The sequence below is a fragment of the Contarinia nasturtii genome, unplaced genomic scaffold (assembly GCF_009176525.2).
Source record: "Contarinia nasturtii isolate CC-2019 unplaced genomic scaffold, AAFC_CNas_1.1 Cnas_scaffold_285, whole genome shotgun sequence".
Taxonomy (NCBI): Eukaryota; Metazoa; Arthropoda; class Insecta; order Diptera; family Cecidomyiidae; genus Contarinia; species Contarinia nasturtii.
Window position 1 is genome coordinate 2,501,148 of NW_022197640.1, and position 19,593 is coordinate 2,520,740.

General features: G+C 34.4%; 1 protein-coding gene across 8 annotated transcripts in view; it reads left to right on the forward strand.

Annotated features, from left to right (window-relative positions):
- LOC116337713 (flocculation protein FLO11) overlaps window positions 1-19,593 on the forward strand; it is a 121,777-nt gene that overhangs the window by 51,262 nt on the left and 50,922 nt on the right. For 4 of the 8 annotated variants that reach the window (XM_031762509.1, XM_031762503.1, XM_031762508.1 and 1 more), the window contains exons 1-2: window positions 852-1,226; window positions 3,296-4,063. The exons of 1 other annotated variant lie outside the window; for it this stretch is intronic. The gene's annotated coding sequence lies outside the window, so the exon portion shown is untranslated. Of the gene's footprint in view, window positions 1-851; window positions 1,227-3,295; window positions 4,064-19,593 lie in introns of those variants that run through there. 3 more of the 8 variants (XM_031762504.1, XM_031762507.1, XM_031762510.1) reach the window with 2 other exon arrangements.

Here is a 19,593-nt window from a genome sequence, read left to right on the forward strand (position 1 = left end):
TCTCTCTCTCTCTCTCTCTCTCTCTCTCTCTCTCTCTCTCTCTCTCTCTTTCTCTTTCCATAGAATATCCAAATGGTAATATAAGCAAGCACAACAACAAATCCAACACAAACAGCCACTATGAAAACCGATTTGAGTTAGCATATGCGTTGCGTTCGCTTCGTCTCTGTCTGTACGGCAACAGAGGTATCAGCGGCACCAATCGAGCTATGTATGCTTGGTAGTGCTGTTTATACTGAATGATATTCCACTCTGTCGCACATCCGGCAAATGGGTATCTGTACGTGTGCTGCCGTCGTTTATTTGTCTCACTTCAATTTGTTTGGTTGTTACAACTTTACGCACTGCTCATACCTGAAACTTACAACGCGATATTGAATGCTAACACTTTACTGCCACGGATCACATAATATCGGCTGCATTTTTCTGTGCATATAATTTTAACAATTTAAAAATCGAATCATTTGTATTGCTAAAAACTTTGAAAATTCAACAATATGGAATGGTATCGAAGCGATATAATAGTATAGATACGATGATCGTACATGGAACAAATTTCCATTGGTCTAAAGATTTTTTGTTTTGGTTTCGGAAAAACGCTGTAAAATTCGGTACGACAAGAGCAAGCAGCACACAACGCAACGCATACACAACACACTCAGTCAGTGTTCGTCGCTTGTGAATGAGAAAGAGAAACGGCTATAATTCGAATCGTGTCACCCGAGTTCACCGGTCCGATTGATGCCGAACGTGTACACCAAACAGTATGTACGACGAATCCGTACCGTCGCGTCGTTTTTCATCAAAAAATTAAAAAAAAAATTTTTTGTTATTTAGTATGGTGTGTTTTCTGTATGGAAATATTCAAGAAAAATGTGAACTTCCACTCTTCAATTTATATACGTATTAAATTTGTTTGAATTTTTGTGATTTTGGACACAAAGTGTGATTTAAAGCTAGTGTAACAAAGTAAAAAAATCAACTTTCATTGAAACAACTGAAGTAAATAAAAAAAAAACAACAAACAAACACAAAGTTTTCGAACCAATTTAGTTTTCATGATTGTGACTGTGTGAATCAAATGTGCATGAAACAAAATATGAGAGAAGAGCAAAAAAACTAAAAACCATACACACACACATTCTAGTCGAACCAAGAACCCCACAATGTGGAAATTTCAAAAAGAAAAATTGAATATAGTCCATACATCGTAGAATGTTATAGAGGTAGTATGCAGTATAAACGAAATGAAGTGCATAATTGAAATTCGGAAGCGATTTTAACTATGAATCGAAAACCATTTGAGAATGGATGTGAATATAGTATCGTGATGAATTTAAATGATTTTAACCTGGATAATAATCGAAAACGGACGTTTTCTACACACTCGTTAATTCTATTGCCTACCAGTGTTTGTGATATTTGTTAGACAACTATTTATATTATTACTATGAGAGTATAATACAGTCTGTCATCAAACCATAGATAAACATGCATTCATAGATATACGTAAAGCGAGAACGCAGTGAAACAAATGATAAAAGTAAACATTGGATGGCAATCATTTTCAGTGTGTGTAGCAAAATATACAAAATAAAAGAGAGAGAGAGAGAGAGAGAGAGAGAGAAAGAAAGAGAGAGAACAACAAACATAAAACACAAATTTATTGTGAGTTTTTGTTTTAATCATCATTAACATCATTCAATGAATTTTTTAATGAAAATTAAACGAATTTGTGTTGAATATATATGCATATGAAAAACAAGAGCATTATGTTTCCGATCGTTAATTGATTAATTCGAAGCAATAAAAACGAAACTGCGAACAGCCAATAAATAATAATAACAATAAAAAAAGAAAGCAAACGAATGAATGATACATAGCGAGAGAGAAAGAGAGAGAGCGACTAAAAAAAACATCGGTTGCTCCAGCAGAGATTCGCTTAAATGACATGATTTATTATCCAAAGTCAAAATCGAAAGGACTTTTGACAAGGAGCATCAGCAACGACAACAACGATACCACAAAAAGCGAATCAGTATCTGTTTTGTGTATACTCTCATTCGCCTGTTTCATATTGTTTGTTTTATATACGAAGCGCTCCTTTAACACCTCTTCTTCTTTTTTATATTCTGGTTGCGTTTTCAAAGTTGCCATCCGTTTTATCGTTTTGTCGAAGTCGTTGTCGCTGCTGCTGTTGTTGCTTCTCTTCTCAATTTCTTGTTCTTTCGTTACTTCAATCATCACTTCATGTGGATTGGATTGGATGTAGAGAATGTTGTATTTTTTGTTGTTGTTGTTTGTGATTTTCTCTCCATTACATAAAACCATAGTAAATGCTAGAATCTTTCTCGCATTCAGCAAATAACAACAACAATAATAATAAATGCGATGGTTCTTCTCTCGCTCTTTCTCTCTCCATTCTCTTTTAATATTCTCGTTGTTCGTAATGGTGAAGCGTATTCAACGTATACATATATCTCTTCCATATCCATCGCCATAGAGTCAAATCCAAAGCCAAAAGCAAAAGACTGTCGCGTCATTGTGTGTGCATATATGTGTATGGAATTCACGTATACATCACACACACACACAACACTAGCACGTACATCATCGTACAGAGAGCGCTAGAGTGTTTTTCTCTTCCCCATAATGTATGTATGTGTGTGTGTGTGCATGTATACGGTGGCATGTTTGTATGTGTTCTTCTTTTAAAATCCCTTTTTCGTCTTCCTTTTTCAATGTACTAAGCGGTCAAAAAGGGATTTTCCATTTTGCTTCTTTTCTTCAAGCGAATCCGAAACTAACACATACTTTTTCTCTCTTTCTCCTGCTTATACGTTCTTTTTCTCTCTCTGTGCTGTTTTGTATCTCCTTTCTACATTCTTCTCGGTGTTTGGCTTGAATTACAATTTACCAGCAAATTTATCTAAACATAAAAATACACACACGCACACACACACACACACACATTGAACGAAATAAAACTTAATCATTTTCTGAGAATTGGTTACATTTAATAGTAAATGTACAAATCAATTTCATACCCAAGCATGTTTTACTCTTGTTATGTATATGCTCGTACGCATTACTTGTTATGACAAATGGAATAACATATAAAAGTAAAGCGAAGCGAAGCCGAAGATTATAAGAGAAGAAGAGGCAAAATGTGAGAAAAGAAATAAAAAGAGAGAGAGAGAGAGCGAAGACAGCAGAAGATGAAATGAAATACACACATAAAGAATACGAGAATGAGAAAGAGAAATGCTTATTTATTTTTGTTCATTAATTACAGTGCAAGTGCTTAATACCTATTCCATTGAAGCTGAACAAAACAAAAACAAAAACAACGAAGCTGCCGGACAACACAGACACTCTTAGTGCTTGTTCAGAAAATTAATTAAAGTGAATAATTTAACGGCTATTTAAAAATTGGAGACATAAGTGACCAGCACCACATATTTCACTACAGTTCATATTCAACGACCATTTGGATTACTCTAACGAATTAAAGTATCGAAACGAAAGCGACAAGAAAAAAAAATTAGTGTTTTTGGTAACGAAAAAGAAAAAAAAATATGTTTTATGATAGAGCCGCAACCGAAATTGTTTTGACCGTAGTGCAATAATATGAAAGAATGAAAAATGCGATTATTGTATGATAGATAAACCAGAATTTGAATATGATAATTTTTGTTGCATTCATAATCAATTGGATTAACTGGGATTATATGCAAAAGGCCAGCGGATAAATATCATCGTAGTGGTGTACATATGCACAACATCATCAAATATATTAAAACTATTTCAACAATGATACATCATTAAATGCATCGTCGAAACATTTTTCTCATTCAAAAACAAAACTGAATGAAATAATAATAATAAAAAAAAAAACCGAAAACCATTCCAATTGAATTCGAACACTATTAGAGACGTAATCAAAACAAATTGAAACTATTTTTGGGATTACTACATGTAGAAATAATTCATGCGCGCACAAACAAGAGAAATACGGAGAAATATTCTTGTTTCCGACTTTATTCATCTTCATATTTATATTGTAAGTATTTTATTTTCAAATATTACTTTATATTGATTATGCCATTTCGATTAAGATACACATATATTTTCATTGCAATTCATATCGGGTGCCCCGCACACACTTGACTGAAAGACCTTAGCACGTTGGACAAGTTCAGAACAGTGAGCGCAGAGGGGCACACACAAAAAAACGACAGATAAATACGAAAAAAAAAAAAAATAACAACAATAACAAACATTCAACTTATGAACATACTTCTCTGGACAGATTAGTTGAATGAATGCCTGAATGGAGAATAGAGAATTGCACATACTTTGCTTCGATATTGCCAATATTTGTAGCTCAAATCGATTGAGTTGACTATATAGACTTTACATTTACATCGAACCGAGAGCGAGAATTTATAAAGCTTGAATTATATGCGCCATTCTATATACAAATGTTGATTCTTATGCTCCGTAATATCTATTACTGTTGCTTTGTGTTCTTCCATCCATTCGCAATTGTGTATGTGTTTGTATCGTTTCATCGGTAGTCTTGTATTCTTTTCATTCCTTTTTTACCCTCATTCAATCATTGCTGTGCCACAGATTCAGCCTATTTTTGTGTCTTCTTCTCTTTAAATTCCCATTTCTGTTTAATAACAATCTGTTAATGTGGTCGATAAACGAGCAGAATGAATCTCAGCTGAAAATGTGAAAAACAGTACATATAATGAAGAAAAAAACGCAAGCGATTATAATTATTCGTTGGATCAATCTTAATTTAATAATGGGTGCGAATCAACACACAGGCCAAATCATGATAATTACCGCGACCCAATTGCACTAAATGTTCTTCATGGCTTGGCCATGCATTGTCATTTGTCACATTTATTCATGCGATTTGGTTATCTCATGGAAAATTGAACCAACGATGTTCGAATCTTTTAGCAAACAAATTACAGAGAGACAAACACAAAAAGAAGACAGATTATGGGCAAACGCAAGCAAAACAGAAAAACGATTTACCATAAGATAATCACAAATGAATTATCTCAGAACACAATCAGCGATGATGATTATGATGATGACGATCATAGAGATAGATTATTAATATATCAATGTGGTAAAAAAATTACAAAAAAAAAAGACGATTGAAATAGAAAATGGTCTTATCGATCCATTTTGGTAGACAATTGGACTTTTAATATTTCACAGCATTTGTGTCACAATGGTTTTTCACATCAAAAACAGCCAATTCTACGAATTACACACATTTGCTTCAATGAAACTGATGCTGTGTGTGGTAAATAGTATTTTGGGCTGATTCGGCCAAAGAGTCAAGACAATCATGCAATGTGTACTTCTAAAAAAATAGCAGTTGTATTAGATGAACGGAAATGGAAAACCGTCTTTTTCACGCCATTGAAACTTCTCGTACAGATTAATGAATCAATTCATTTTTTATATGTTTTCGTGTATGAAAGGAAATGACGAAAATAATTAGTGAATTTTGAGTTTGTAATTAAGTACACTTGGACTTGTGGTGTCTGGATCAGTGGCTATTCAGATAGAATCTGCTCTGCAAATATTTTAAAAAATGTGAAAAATTGCATCAACCAATATACACTACCAATTTCTACTGAATCTTATCTACATAAATTGACATGCACTTAAATGTTCTGTGCATATAGTTATCGATGTATGCTCGATGTAAAAAAAGGTCAAAATAATGGGCTTAAAGAAATGGCTAGAATACAATTGATTAGTAAACACAAACAAAAGCCGAACAAGCAAAACCTTGACATTGCCTTCAAATGGTCAGAAGAGAAAATGTGAAAAAGCCATATCATTTTTGAATGCTTTTCGTAAAACAGATGTATCGTTCCATCTCATTCACTCGCATGCTATAATGCTACATTCAACAATAATTCATGTTGTTCGGATGTGAAAGCACACAGTGCATATAAAATAAATTCTCTGTCCAAATGCCATAAGATAACATTTCAAAAATGCTTGTCTAAATTGTTTTATTACGGTCGGCAAGTGTTTACTTTTCCGTTTCTTATTTTGTCTTTATTCCACGTACTTCGTTCTATCTTCAAACAAAATGTTCAGTTTGACTCTTTTGTCGATTGCAAACATTTGATCTGAATTCATATCTAAAATAAACTAGAAAAATATTGTGTGCGTAGAAAAAAAAGAGATTCAACATTCAACAAGAGAATACGAAAAGAAATAGTCGTTAATTAATTGTCCGAAGTAACACATACACAAGCACGCACAAATTATACACAGTGGTCGAACATCGACTTGAAAGACTAAGCGGATAAAAATAATAAATTACTTGAACCATTGATGAAAGCAGGGGATTTAAAATGGAAGTTGACCCAAGTCAATGCGAACACGTCACCACGAATATGATCGTGTTGTACAGTAACGCACAAGATACGAATAAATCATAAATTCAACACGTCTCTTTTTTCTCTTTCTCTCTTTCGTGTCTTTCACACTCGGTGTTTTTTCAACGCGCGTGACGTTCTGGGCTGTGTTTTATTTGACTTACGCTTATCATGGTCATATGATCGCTGTTTGAAGCGTCCCCGCATAATTTTTTCGGCTATTCGATTTTGCATTTGATTCACTCTTACAACCGCAACCGAATAATAAGAGCAAAAAAAAAACAATCACTCTTACACACACAATCTAAATCCAATTCAATCCAATCCAATCCATCTCAATTATACGCTTCATTCGCTGTGATTGTTATTGACGCCATAATTCTTCATTCAAATGTTTCTTTTTTACTCTTTATCGGTGGGTCTCTTTGTGTCTCGCTCTCGGTTTTGGCTTTTTATTCATGCCTCTGGTCTATCTGTCGCTCTCGTCAATGAATCCCTTGTATCCGAGCGCACATTTTGTCTGATTATCTGAATATATCGGAGCGTGGAATGTCATTTAAATGAAAAATTGAAATTGAATAGTGCGAAAGCAACTGAATGATGTGTATTCTGCGAAACACTCAATTCACAAACACATAAACACCTCGCTCGCACCGAGTTCAAAACGTGCTTTGCTCAATCGGCTTCTTTCTCTCTCTCGTTCGTCGTTCACATCTTCAGTTGTTGCTTCTTCTTTTTTTTTTTTCATCCATTTTGGCATTATCAATGTATAAAGCATATTATTCATTTGCTGTTTAGTGTGTACAAACATATTTCTTTTTTGTTTCCACATTTTGGTATACGATTCGGTTGCCGGAGTCTATTTTTGTTTTCTTCGCTCGTTTGTTCGATGCTTGGTATCTCGCTCTTATACTCAAATAGTGTATGTTTTGTTGTTGTTTGAGCAAACATTAAATGATCCAATGCGTTTTCACACATTTAAACAATAGATTGTATTAATGATATGGTGTTAAATCCATTCGTTTGTTCAGCTTGAGGTAATTGAATGGAGTAGAATAAAAACTACTTCTCGAAAAATGTTTAAACACGAAACCTAAAAAAAACTTTCAATGAAAAGTGAATCAATTTTTTTTCGTCCAATTGAAGTGAACCAAAAAAAAAATTGTTCAATAAAAGTGAACCCAAAAAAAAAAATTCATTTTAGTGTATTTTACACTGAAAAAACCGAGTGAAATTTTTTTTTTGGTTCACTTTTATTGAACAAAATTTTCTTGATTCACTTCAATTGGACAAAAAAAAATTGATTCACTTTTTATTGAAATTTTTTTTAGGTTGCGTTTTAAAATAGCAATTTTTCGAGAAGTAGTTTTTATTCTACCCCATTCAATTGTACGCGAGCTCCATATACAATGGGTGAATCAAAGAAGTGGTCGGCAATTTAGCCGCATGCAAATTGCGATCAAATAGCGAAACGTGAACGAATAAATGCCACACAATCGGATGGTGTTGGAAGAAACAAAAAAAAACCAGCGCCGTGGTGATGAAACTTGGTGGAATTAAGAAATTCAATGGAATGACGAATCAAGACAACCGAATCGCAAAGTCAGCATGATATCTTTGGTGTCGGTTTCGTGTCAATTGAATTGAATTTTCAATTTGCATCGAGTCATAAACTTTTGTCCAAATTCAATTCAACGAAACTAAAGAAAGAAATGGAGATACGAACAACAAGTGAAATGTTGATGTAGCCATTACTTTGTTGGTGCAAAGAGAAACTCAATTTTGACTGAATAAATTTGTTATTGAAAATAAAACGCCAACATGAAATGGAATGCGCTATTTTGCTTTTGCAATTACTCAATTAATATTGATGTCGATCAGTATCGGCGCTTTTGTTTAGTTTTATTGGCATTACGTTGCGCTCCGTCTACACATCATCAATTGTTATGTACAAATCGAAAATGGAACTACAAGTCATCACTGATAAATATCGAAACATATCATAATTGGGATAAATATTTCAATGGTGTATCAAAATGTTCGGAGGCTGGCATATTTGATCATCGGTATGCTCGTTATTATTACATCGAGTCGTTCAATAATAGATTAAGCAAAAATCTGAAATAGTTAATTTTGAGTTGAGAGATTGATTATGCATGTACGTGTTAGCAATACCGACATTAAACGAGATCCATCAACGATGACGATGTTGATGATGTTGAAAACAATACATGAAATGTGCCCGCACAGCTGCACACATCACACCAATATGAATTAAGATTGAAAATTTTGGATATGCCAACAAAAATCCAGAAGACACAAGAGAACAAATTAAATTGTGGCACTTGAACGATGTTCTTTTGTATTCGTAGGCAGCACTATTCAGCACTACTATTTTATCCAGCTGAATGCTCAACACCGAATATTTGTGTGAACACAATAAATTACTCGAGATGGAAAACATCATTGAGATTTGCCGCCTGAGCGGAGCGATGTTCTATTGTATATAAATGTGTGTGTGTGTGTGTGTGTGCTCCATTTGGTATATATCCAGTTGGTTGTGTTTGTTGATGCTCCTGCTGCTGTTGGGTACTTGGTGTTCTGCATTCAAGCACGACTCAACTAACATCAAACATGAATAAGAGCTATTCTGTAAACCGATTTATTAATTTTGGAATGTGGAAAATTGGGATAGATGATGATTTTACAATAAACATACAACAACATAATATTCATGTGATATGCGTTACGCACTCGAATTTCGACATTTGGCGACCGTAAATGTTTGTTTTAATGTAGTGTTTGCTAAATCGTACCCTCAAAAACCGACAAATCGCAATGCGTTTGTGGCAAAATGTAAATGAAATTCAACGAACTGAGATCGGAGAAAGGGAGTATGGGAGATGGAAGGAAAGTAACTACATCACAATAACAACATTTATCGTGATCTGATTTGAATGACAAATAGACGGCTATCGATGCAACTCGAATGCCACAAAATCTATCCAACTCTCTTTATTCAATTTGAATCATTGATGCAAACGAACAAGAGCAGCGAGAGACACAGAATGACGAAACGAAAAATTCAAAAGCCATGTGCCATGTGAATGCAAATCTGACATGAAATATATGATTGCGCTGCTAATACTACACTTACACTTATGCAAACGTTTCACTCTTAGAATTACACTTTCAATGTATTCTCGTCCCATCTAATATTAATGACCATCACGACTAACGCTCCTCTGTCACATTCATATTGAACCATTGCTCTGTGCAAACCAAACCATTGCTAAATGATTATGATTAGATATTTGAACTACCCAACAAGTTCTCAGTGTTATGTGATTAATTTATAAGTCGTGATAAATTTCAATTCTCTAGTCTACCTCCTCCCTCCCCTCACTTTCTCTCGCTCGCTCGTCGCTCGTTGGCTGTATCTTTACAAATTATCCAGAATCCGGCTAATGAAAGCGTACTTGAAAATTAGTTTGAATAATAAGAAGTTAAAAGCATATGCGTTTGTGAGTAAATTATCTTGGACGTGGCATATAATGGAGCATCACCATCAATGATGCCATCGCATTCATATTTGGTCTCACATATTAAATCATATCATATCACATCATATTAAACTATGTACTGTGCAGAATGAAATGGATGCAAGGGGTTGCGCATACATACCGACAAACACACATACATAAACTTCTACCAGATTTAGTGCTCCACACAAGAATATGACAAAAGAAACCTGATTGTTTTTTAAACTCAAATTTTACACGCACTCATTCTGTGCTTGTGAAAATGTTATTAGTTTGAATCATGTCCCCTTTCCCCGCCGATCCGTGCCAAACTGCGTTTTATTTCGCTATATATTCATCATGATTTTACGCTCAAAATACTTAAATTCCATGTTTATGTAATAAAACGCACCATTCCATTATGTTATTATTATATAACAACAGCTCATTCGCTTCACAAGCGAATTCGAGTACGGTTGTTAGTACTTTATGTTATTGTTTCCAATGGGACAACTTCTCTTGCCATACATGTAGTCGATGTTGTTGTCGTTGCTGTTGTCGTCATTGTCGTAGTCATCATTGTATCCATATCGATTTTATGTGACATTACATTTGGGCTTCGTGTAGTTCCATAGCCAAACGCTTACATTTTATCGCTCGAATAAAACGAGATTAAAATTGATAAAATGGATTGCATGGAAGGCAATCATCAACCCAAACTCGTACATAATAAGAATAATAATAATAATAATAACGCAATTACTTAACATTATGTTCGACTGAATCACAATTTATTTGCAATACATTGCTATTGGGTTAGCTGCCATTGTCGATATTGAAATCCGATTTGCGGCCCAATGTTTATGGTGGTAGTGGTGATTGTGGTGAAGGTGTTTTTTTTTTGTGTTATTGTAGTTTCATTCTAGTTTTTTTTTTGTCGTTGTTCGACATTCTGGATAAACAAAATATTCGATATTTAGCATTCAAACCCATATTCCATTTTAACATTGTGTGCACACAATTGACAACCAAAAATCATCATCATCATCAACAACAACAAAATAAGCACACACGATGAAGCGTTTATCAAACGTCGGTTTTGAACATTGTTTATGGTATGAACCGATTGAATAGAAGCGCTTTTTAACAAATGTAAAAATGCTTTTTGAGTATACAAAACGATTGTTTCCGAATTGGAAATGATGTTTATATTCTGCTTTAAAATTTGAATGGTCATTAACATTCTCATTTCACACTTGTTAAATAGTCAATAATTAAATGTCACTACCTATTCTTCTTCCTACGTTTTGCCTGTGGCCATTTTCCATCCGTCGATATAGACAATATGGGTTGATTCACATACATACACACGATATAACGATGGAATCGCTTTAATCCCTCCATGATATTCGCATAAATAACACACTATTTATTAATCCCACACTGAAAAGTATGTATATCGAGCACAAAACAGAAACAATTGCAGGCGATGAGCTCACAAAATCGTAAGCACCATTGAATATGATGTTGCTTCTGTGAATTTGTGCCCACGCCTTTGCATAAGTTAACTCAACTGTTGTTGTTGTTGTTATGTTATTCAAAGTTTTCTTTTATTTTTCGACCAAATTTCCCGTTAATTTTGAGGTACATAGTTTGCGCATTATCCAAACAAACACCAGATTCAATGAATTAAAGTTTACACATTTATTCGTTAATAAATCATTTGCAAATATTGTTTGTTGTGTTGCGTACATCACCATCAAATTAACAGATGTGTATTTAAATGAAAATAATTCCACAACATTATGCGCCATGATATGTCTCACGCCAGAAGGGGATAACAAAAATGACGTGGAGAGTATATTGAAGGGTTCGTCTTTGTCATCATCGTCTTCATTATCTTTTGCCGAATTCGTACCACTGTACGTTGTTTTCAAAATGTATTAAATTTATCCGACAGTCCGGGGACAAACATGAAATTATTCTATTTAAATCGAGCGCTATAAAAGCCACCCTCCCCGGTTTTACATGATACTGTTGTTGAACAATGTTATAAACCGTACTTTTAGTGGAAAATCTGTCGCTTCTTGCTTGCTTGTTGTTGCCAATTAATAGCAAACACACAATCGGCTCAATGTAATAACAAAGCGATGGGCGAGTGTTTGTGACTGATTGTCAAATGACACCAAAAACAATCATTGAGTTTTACTGTATGCAAGCGAAAGTAAAATTGAATAAAATTGAGTTTAACACCGAAAACAAAAGAAAAAAAAATATAAAATTCTTGCTGCGTCAACAGCGATGATGATCAAATGGCAATATACGTGCTGACTTCTTGGAAACAAAAATTTCCAATATAAACGGTTTGAAGTTTATACGTATATAACATAGTATGTGCGCTGGAAATGGTATTTGGTTCATTAAAAACTTTTCGGAAAGAGTGAAGAATAATATGTTTGGAATTAATCTACTAAAAAGACACCAAAACAAATGATAAAAATAAAAATTGAAGAAGGGTAGACGAAGTGCACGTATACATATTATTCTAATAACAATAATGCTTAACTTAAAGCGAAAAGAATGAAAAAAAAACGCATGAACAGAAAAACGGTTTGAAAAGTGTAGCCAGTGTTTGCGTCTTGCTTTCTTCCCTTTTCCCTATGTGTAAACGTGTCTTGCTCGTTTTTGAATCACTGAAAGCGTACAGTGAGTGCTTTCGGGTTGAAAATTATGCAAATGTTTTTTTCCTCCAAAATAATGGAAAAACTTTGTTGCATACAATTTATTATGCGCGAATTCCTTTCATCGCACATATCACATTCTACATGAAGCTACACTCGTTTTTGCTCCTTCTGCTCTCACTTGCTCTTACAAAAACAACTCATCTTTTCTTTTTGAATTGAACACTATGCGATGTAACTTAAACCCAAAAGAATGTGTGTGCATCTTTTACTTTCCGCTTTGCACACTTTTCCACTCTCTGTCGCTATTTTTTTTTTCTTCTTCTTTTTGCTCATGAACATTTTTATCCATATATTTTGCTTGTATTATAATAAAAATCGCATAATTTTTCTCATTTTCACTGTGCGCGCCTTTGCCCGTTTTCCTTTTTGCCACACAAAGTTTGCGTATGTACTTGAACCGAGTATTTATACGTTTGTATGCCAACATATATATGCACAATACGATATGTGAGCAGCTAAATGGATTTTAATCACATTATGTCTTGTTAGCGTGACTGAATTTCGCTCGTGAATTAAGTTTTTGTTCACATTTGTTCCTCTCTCTCTCTCTCGGTATCTTTCTCTTTTATTTTTATAAGTTTTCGAGAATTTTTGCGCCAAACTGATAGAAGAATTAACTTGACATGGTTGCAAATAACAAAAAGCCAACAAAACTATTCCATCGATTCTCCATTTATCGAGAGAATCGCATGAATGAAGGTCGCATGTAGCAGAAAATGCGAGAGTATTATGGTTAATATTTATTTTTCTTATTTCAAAACTTAATCAGAAATGTATTCGTTTTGCAAATCGCCGCACGTATATTGTACACAGAAAACAAAAAACAAAAACGGACGCATATGAAAGAGATAAAAAAAAGAAGACAAAGAGACTACAAGGTGAAACACAAAAAATATGGATTTGACCATCAACAACTCGAAATCGATGATGAAAACTGCATTTGTACGATGGTATTGGCGGCTCATTCGATGAATGATGACAACGACGGCATTATCGTCATCGCTGTGGGTAACAATACCATACTTGTCGAATGAACAAAATAAAGCTGTGTGGAACACAGTGTTTGCAAATATTGCATCTTCTATAGATTGTTTTAAAACTATCTTTGCTCTATTTTGATTTGATCTATTATAGCCAACTAATCCATCATTGGTAAAACCAAAGCTTAAAGTATATATCTGTGTCAGAATATCTATGCAAACTCGTTCTGACTATAAATTAGCGAATTATAAAAGAAAAATACATAAAAAGCATTTCTCATTTCGCTTATCGAGTTTGTGGTCGTTCGTTAATCAAACAACAGCATTGTATCATTTTATATTCTTCTTTATTTCTCTTCCATTCAATCGATCCATTCCCTTATGGATGCTAATCGGTTTTGTTTTTCAAGCGAAATGTATACGAACAAATGCAATAAGGATTTTTTTTAAAGTAGAATCTTCACAACTACATATTGATGTTTATAACTGAGAATAGTAGTTAATTGTGCGATACATAAAAGTTGAAACAAAATGGAGACAAAATAAAGCAACCATCTAGTACACTTTATTGAAATGAATGCTCGAGGATTCCTTTTTTTTGTCTTTTTTTACCGTAAGCAATGAAAGAATTCCTTAATCTCAACTGGAATCTTCGAGCAATCCCAAAGTGAAATATTTTTATTTGAAGAAAAATAGAACCAATTGAAAATGATTAACGCTTTCTGCTGGAGAATCGGTGATCTAAAATCACATTTCAAGAATGTTAAAATTAAAAAAAGAACACAGAAATCAAATTGTAAATACTATGAACCAAATACTAGACATTCCGACATTGCAATCGAAATTAGAGATAGAATATAAAGTTGGAAATTTAACGCGGTTATTGTATGAGACCACATACAAACCAAGCGGATTATAAATATTCAATTGGAATTCACGTATATATACTATATACGATACATGTTAAGCTGTTTATTTTGTTTTTTTTTTCTTTTCTATTGGGATGGCGCATGATTGGTCCATGAAGTGGAGTTGGTGATTTTTTTTCCCTTCGTGCCGTTCTCTATCTCTATCTTCCGTTGTGTTGTAGTTATTGTATTTACTCTTAAAGCAGAGATATATTCAGTTCATTTTCAGTCGATTTCGTTAGAATATGCTCTGTGTGCATGAAATCTATTATATAGCTCTATGTGCATACAGATGGTTACGGAGCGCGCAAAATATTTTGTTTAGTAGACAAAATCATTCCATTTTCCATGTTCATTTTCTCTGTGAGTCGTTTTTTTTCTTTGCTTCATTCTCGTTCGTTGTTTTTCGTGCTGCACTTTGTGTGTTACAACTGAAAAATTATATAAATGCCTTTTTGGCTTTTGTGCGCTTTTATTTTCAACCGATTGTTTTTTCTGTGCTCTCCTTATCCTCACACATGTAACACAAATAGGGCTTTTTTTCTGATTTGGAAAAGATCAGCCGATTGGTGTTTGCAGAGTGCTGATGGCTGGTTTCGTGAATATTAAATAGCTAAAATCATTTTTTTTCTTCTCTAACTGTTGTGGTGTGAAAGCTGCTGCTTCAGAATAGATTTCAATTTATATTACGACGAACCGCACCGTATTGTATTCTTAGTGTCTTTGCATTGTAGAAAATGAATTTCTCTTGCGCTCACTTCTGCTCGCTCATCGACGTAAATATCGAAATCAACTGAACTATCGAAAACGACATGGGGCAACTATTTCTCTGTAATTTTATTTTAATCTCTTCTGCCCATGCCGAATGGTTCAGTTTGAACGTAGAATGAACGGATGAATAAACTAGAGAGCAAGAAAAAAAACGAAGAGAAAAAAAAGCAACAACGAATATGAACCAAGCAATGGCACATTGATTCTTCGAAGACACAGAGAGCAGCAATTTAGAAAACCACAAAAAGCAACAAGATACGAAGGGATAAAAACACACACACACACACAAACACCATCGCCATTGCCGTCGAGTAAAATGTGAATTTTCGTTGTTGTATAGATAAGCATGAATTTAAGAAGATACTACTTTTCTTTGCTGCTTTTGTTGGTGCTGCTGATGCTTCTTTGTTTGTCGTTAATATGGTTCTGAGCGTTTTTCTTTTTTTCTCTGCTCGTTTTTTTTTTGTTCTCGCTCACTCTCTTTCTGGCCCTGCTTTTCTGTTATTTGTGTGTTCACACACACGAAATGTCAATGGCGACAACAGCAAAACAATGACGACGGAACATTTTTCGCTTTATTTCATGTAATACCATACAGATGCACAGATTATGAGTCAAACACATTGAGCTCTCTCGTTCTCTAGCAGCATAGCTGTCTGTATTGTCATTCTATTTCACTTCATTTTCGATTGCAATGCTCTTGCTCATTTTCGGATTCAGTTGTGTCTAACGTTTTCTCTATGTCACCCCTATTTTATTTTTATATATCTTTTGTATTGTTTTTTTTTTCTCTCTATCTCCATCTCTCTGTGCGTTCAGGCGTATTTCAGTGTGTGTGCACTTATACCATTCTTTTCATTTATTATGCTCTTGTTTTTGTCATTTTTTTCATTATCAACCGTAATACCGAGGATGTTTAGTTGACAAAGTGATTGTTGCTATTACTCGATGATTTTCTCCATTTTTCGTTTTATCGGACGAAGCGATGTGATTGTTCGCTCATTCGGTGTTTTGCCATTTGCTCTCAAATCAAAGTTATTGGCATACATATTTATGGCCACACAAATGACACTTTTGGCAATACAATCCGATGTTGTTGTTGTTTTTTCGGTTTTCTTTTGTTTTCATCCTTCATGTCATATGTCACATTTCGTATTAAAATATTATTTATTATATTTATAACAATGACATCGATAGTCGTGGGGCCCCCCCCCCCTCACAAGAAGACAGATTTGTGCTTTTGTTTTCCATATACAAAATGATGTGATATAAATGTGTGTTTATGCGCGATTCAAATTAAATTGAATGAATTGTGCTGCTTTTTATGAATACTAATTAGCAAATGCGAATGATGGTTATTTACAAAGATCATTCTATGATTACATTACACATTGTATTCGGTGTGGTGTTTTTTTTTCTATTATGGATTAAGTGCGGATTCACTTTTCGATTGATTTCACATTTCACCGCGCGAGGCATCATCATTAAGTGCAGCTAACATGTACATTATACATATGACTATATATGAAACCAATACTAGATGAATGTACATTTTTTTTCTTCTCTGCTACATGCTTTGAATCGTACAAGACGAGCGCGCGCGCGCTCACACACACATACAGACATTTCACATGAAACATTTTATGAAAATTAGATGCAAGCACGAGAGAAGTAAACTATAAAACCCATTGGTAATGAAGCGTATAAAAAAGAAATAAAAGTAATAATAATCATCACCATCAACATCTTCGTCGTAAAAGAGTCAGCAAAGCGAGAAAATGCGGTTCCAATAGCACCGTCGTTGTGACTCTAGTCTAGAGACTGGCAGTGTAGCGACGCGCAGTGGGCAAATGAAATTAAGAGTAGAAAAAGAAAGAAAGATAGAGAACAACAACAACAGCAACAATAATAACGAGCATGAAAAAATGAAAGAAGAAAAGATAAAAAGAAGGAGGGAAGAAGCGTGCAAGAAAACAACGTCGAAATATATGAGATGAAATATTGGCGACATGATGTTCATGAGTGAGTGCGTTTCCAACGATATGAAATACACAATTTTGTGAGCGTGTTTATTTAAATGGTGTATATTCACACAGGAGGTAGCACAACACGAGAAGGCATCATGATTCGAATTATATTCACCAAATCATTTTGTCTGTGGAAATGATAATAATAATAAAAAATGTAAAAGCGGCAAAAAAAAGCGAATAACATTCCGTTTGCTTAGTACATCAATTGCTTTGTAATATTATGGTCTTTAAGTGTTGCTTTTATTTGGGCCCCTTTTTTCTTCTACCTTCCATCAGCGCTTCTTTCTTTACCAGAGAGAAAGAGAGAAGTTTGCGTGTTTTTTTGTCACCCATTGCATTTTGTTCATCATCATACCGAACTGCGCAGTCGTATCATTGTTGAATATTCAAACACATACGCTGCCATTTGTATCGATACACGTAACGAAATCTATACCCGTACCAAAAATGGATGCAGCACACGCAAAAATACTAGCATAAGTGAAGATGAAATGAGAAAGGAGATCGAGAGAAGAGAATCATACTCAAGAAGAGACATAAAGCATCAACTAACAGAGTTACGTGCGGCATACCAAATATGTATACATGGATGTATGTACACTTAGCAACTCACTGAGAATCATGACACCCCCATCCCCCATAAATATCTTTGAATCTCTCTCTCTCTCTCTTTCTCTCTATCACTTTTTACTCGCAAATACTCTGTTGATTGGCACACAAGTGAATACGACGAAAGGTGATATTTGATAACAAAGCTGATGATGGTTTGGCCAAACGAGAACGGAAACAATGGAAAATCTTTTCAAATGGTTTTGTAATTTTCCACCGTCATTCATTCCTGTAGTTCTTGAAGTTTGACGATGCTCGAACCGTTGAATCGGTCGACAAACAGCAGCAAAAGCACGAATATTGTATACGCTTTATATTGAACTTTATGTGCTCAAATCGATTTACAAATATATACAGAATGCCAACAATGTGTGTTGCGCTGTGAATTCCAACGCGTGTATCGTGTGAATCAAATCCGATAAACTGTATCAGTATCAATATGCGTATATTGTATATGCTATGTTATATTGGTGAGCCGCTTAACTACTACTAGGAACACACCATAAAAACTTTCGAGCATTTGAACTATTCTTCCCCAATTTTTTGTGTTCGCCACACACACACACACACACACACACACACACACACACACACATCATTGTGGACCAAGTTCAGGACTGCGATTTGTACTCTAACTAAATGTTCGCTGTTTACAACCAAGTAAACGCGACAAGAATCCATACCGTATTTTTCGGTATCATTTGTCATGATCTTGGGGGTGAACGCTGCCTGCAAGAATGAATCATATACACATACCGACATTGAAACATTCCGCTTAAATGAAACTGCATTTACTATGTATATTGGTTTCAGTTTTCGTAATACTATGAATTCTATACAATATGCACACAACTTGCAGGTATCTTCAAAGTATTTCATGTGCCATGATGAAAGTATACAATGCTTCACCTTTTTTTTCTCTCGTCCGTTCTCCTTTTCCAATTCATTTCGTGCAGTTTGCTGACAGCGAATATGGAAGATAAAAGTCCAACAAAAATTGAGATGTATCGTAGCAATAACATAAATATTTGTGTCTAAATTTTATGGAAAAAGAAAAAGAGACAGAGACGAAAAAAAAAACACACACAGTCAGTTTTTCTGAAGTTTCAATGCAACCGAAAAAAGAATGAAAGAATCTTTTGTGCTTTTTATTCTGGATCAATTTGGTACGTGTAGTATTTGCATTCAAACGGCTTATTTTTGTTGATTCAATAAAATATGGCAGCAATGCCATGTACACACATTTTCTATGCGTCTTCTGTCTGTAGGAGCACGCAGCGCAAAATTGACGTTCAAATGACTGGAGAGACAATCACAACAACAAGCATCGAATTACGAATGCTAGAAATAAATAAATATGTTAAATGCGATGACTATGAGAACAACGACTATGCCAATAAAAGCATATTATAACATGAATCTGCTTATGCCATTTCTTGCCATCACTTTTTTATGATGATAATATTTCGCTTCATTTGACTCTTGATATATTATTAGTGGATGTTATTAAGTGGTTTTTCCGTTTTTCTTTCTACACTTTCTGTATTGAATCTCTCTCAATCTCGTTCCATCACTCACTCACTCTATAGCGCTGTGAAAATG